This window comes from Chrysochloris asiatica, unplaced genomic scaffold, assembly GCF_000296735.1.
Source record: "Chrysochloris asiatica unplaced genomic scaffold, ChrAsi1.0 scaffold00136, whole genome shotgun sequence".
Lineage (NCBI taxonomy): Eukaryota > Metazoa > Chordata > Mammalia > Afrosoricida > Chrysochloridae > Chrysochloris > Chrysochloris asiatica.
In genome coordinates, this window is record NW_006408654.1 from 2723791 (window position 1) to 2727560 (window position 3770).

The following is a 3770-nucleotide window of genomic DNA, read 5'->3' on the forward strand; positions in this document are numbered from 1 at the left end:
CTTTCGCCACCAGATCTCCCTTCTTCGTGACACCCACACTTCCTTGTCGAGGCTAGAACCCGACATAGGACCTCGACACAGTAACATTATTTAAAAGATTATTTTAAATGTTCATTTAGAGGCTTTTTTCAGAGTCTGAGACATTGTTTTAAAACATTTCAAAGGTAACCAATGGAAAGTCCTTTATTTTTTTGAAAAGTAAACTCCTCTACTATCAGGTCTATTTAATGAGGTGAGTTTAAATAAGGCAAATAATATTTCTGAGACAAAAAACAAAGCATTACTGTAAGTAACACAAATGATTTCATCAAGTGGTCTATAATTGTCTCTGAAAGCAATCAAACATTTTGAGCTATAGAAATATTGTTGAAATAAATAATATTTAAAAGTAGTTAGAAGTATTCTCATTCCATTTCTTTCAGTTAGTTGCACACTTATAATCACTGTTCATTCTCCTAAAAAAATTTTTTTTAAGTTCTTCTTAATTGAATTTCACTTCTCCCAAAAGGATGAAAAACACTGCATTTTGTTCTTATTCTTCCTCCTTTTTAGGACAAAAGAGAAATCTGGAACAATAAAATTGTGAAGAAAATTAAGATTACAGTAGTACTAGAACAATGGAAGCATCTGAAAAATCAAAATAATAGGTTTAACACAGGGTTTTTACCACTTAATTTCCTATTTTTATTAGAAGTGTTCTACTTTTCTGTATTCCTAATCATCTTTGTTCTTTACACATAAAATTTATGTGTTGTAAAAATTAGAAACATATGCATCAAAGGATTTCACCAAAAGATTAAAAAGGGAGCCCACAGAATGGGAAAAAAATATTTTGCAATGACATATCAGACAAGAGATTAATTTCTAAAATCGATAGGAAACTAAAACACCTCTACAAGAAATAGACAAGTAACCCAATTAAAAAATGGGCACAGGACATAAACAGACACTTCACCAAAGACGATATTCAGGCAGCCAATAAGCATGAAGAAATGTTCACGATCATTAGCTATTGTTGTTGTTGTTATTAAATGCTGTCTATTCAGTTCCGACCCATAGTGACCCTGTATAGAGTTTCCAAGGAGTAGCTGGTGAGCTGAAACTGCAGAGATGCAAATCAAAAACAATAAGATATCATCTCACGCAAGCAATAACAGCAGAGTTCAAAAATGCAACAGAGAATAAGTGCTGGCCCTTGCCTAGAGCAACTGGGACCCACCTACATTGCTGGTGGGAATGCAAAATGTTCCAACCACTCTGGAAAACAGTATGGTACTTCCTAAGAAAGCTGGAAATAGAAATACCACTAAGATCTAGCAATTCCTCTACTTGGTATATATCCACAAGAAATATGAGCCATAATACGAGTATATATACACACACCAAAGTACAAGTAAAAAGATGGAGACAGCCTACATACCCATCAATGGAAGAATGGATAAACAAACTTTGGTACATACACACAGTGGAATATTATCTTATCTTGAAGAATAACGAGGAAGCTGCAAGACACCATATAACATGGATGAACCTTGAGGACATTATGCTGAGTGAAATTAGTTAGTCACAAAAGGACAAATATATAAGACCATTACTGTAAAAGCTTAAAAAGGGGGGGGAGAATTCCTTTGTTGGTTACCAGTGGGGTTGGGGAAGGGATCTAAAGGGAGGCAGAGGGAGGCAAGAGTAGAACATTGGATAGGGGCAGACACATCATAGTTCGGGTGTTGGGGAGGGCAATACACAAGAACAAGGTAGATAGGGGAACACTGAGGTTTGAATGGGCTAAATGGGACAAAGGTAAATAGTGATGCATGCTCAACCCTGGAAAAACAGGGCTCTGTATACAGAGATCTAAGCATAGTTTGAAGAGGGGACTAATACTAAGATGCTTGACTGTCTTATGAATACTGGTTTCCTTTGCCTACTATTGTAAAATAGACACTTGAGTGGGATAGAAAGAAATGTCGGTAAACAGGATTACAGAAAGCTTGTAAGTCCATCTTCAGCTTATAACTGATTGGAATACCTAAAGGGGTTCTAGAACTTGCAAAGTGAAATACGCCTCTTGCGTAGCCTTTGCAGTGTGCGTATAGGACCTTAGGTGGAGTCCTGAGCCCCATCTAGAACCTTCTCAGGTGGGACATTCCCAAGGAAAAGAAGACCAGCCTGGAATAACTAAAGCAGCAGAAGATACATCTTCAAAGATCATCAGGAAAAACCCAAAACAAAAATGGTATGATGGGCTACCACAAGAAGGAGCAAGTTGTTCGCTAGGGAGCCATCAACGCAAGCAATCAAGTTCCTTCAAGACAAACACCCCTGTAAGACTGAAACTCAAAGGGAACACGTGGGTAGGCATGTAAGCTTGCTGACGACCACACTGGTCTACTAGTAAGTGCAAGAGGGGGAAAGGTAGCAATGAAGAAATGGGCTGAGTTCAATCACAGTCCATTGACTTCCGTTGACCTGGAGATGAGAGAAGAGAAAGGGCTGGTTGGTCCAAAGTGTGGTGAGGCACGGGGAAACCTGAGCCCATGGACAAGGACATAGCCACAGAGGGTTAGAGCTGAGAGTGAAGCATCCAGCTGATATGAAGTGGGGGGACGTGCACAAGAACTTCCAAACTTGCAGATAGCAACCATTTGACCTAGCCTCGATGGCTTGATAATCAGAACTCATCTAAAAGAAGATAAAAACAAACAATTTTTGATAAAGGAAATACGGGTAAATTGCTACAATTTGATGAACCTGACCTATACTCATGGAGGCAGTAACTCTAAATACCAACAGAGAGGGAAGGAGTCTTCCCATCAAGTATCAATGCTATCCCTTCTGTACACAGGGTAGGTAGGGATGGGCAACTTAGATTTACAGCCTCGGAAACTCTGTACAGGGTCATTATGAGTCAGAACTGACTCCACTGTACTTAACAACAAAAAACAAAGCCTAAAATGAGGGACAATGGACGCATGAAGTGACTGACTTACAAGGTTTCAAGAGGGAGTTTAGTTTAAGAGTGTGTGGAGGAAAAATAAAAATAAAATTTTTTAAATAAAAAATTCAGTCTTTAAAGATTAAAAACTTATGTGCATCAAAAGACTTCACCAGAAGAGTAAAAAGGGAACCCATAGAATGGGAAAACATCTTTTGCAATGACACATCAGACAAGGGACCTACACCAACTCTACAAGAAAAAGACAAATAACCCAATTAAAAAGTGAGCACAGGACATGAACAGACACTTCACTAAGGAAGAGATCTGGGCAGCCAACAAACATATGAAGAAATGTTCACGATCAGCAATCATTAGAGAGATGCAAATCAAAACAACAATGAGATATCACCTCACACCAATAACAGCAAAGATCAAAAATGTAGAGGACAAGAAATGCTGGAGGGGATGTGGAGAGACTGGGACACTCCTGCATTGCTGGTGGGATTGCAAAATGGTCCAACCTTTCTGGAAAGCAATATGGCACTTCCTCAGGAGGTTGAAAATAGAAATACCTTATGATCCAGCAATTTCTCTACTTGGTATTTACCCACAAGAAAAATGAGGCACAACACGAGAAGATGTATGCACACCAAAGTTCATAGCAGCACTATTTACAATAGCAAAAAGATGGAGACAGCCAAAGTGCCCATCAAATGAGGAATGGATAAACAAATTGTGGTACATACACACAATGGAATATTATGCTACATTGAAGAATAACAAGGAAGCGGCAAGCCACCACATAACATGGATGAACCTTGAGGACATTATG

General features: G+C 38.6%; 1 protein-coding gene across 1 annotated transcript in view; it reads right to left on the minus strand.

The window, feature by feature from the left end:
- Window positions 1–3770, minus strand: part of ATR (ataxia telangiectasia and Rad3 related) — a 164001-nt gene that overhangs the window by 38736 nt on the left and 121495 nt on the right. The window lies entirely within an intron of this gene.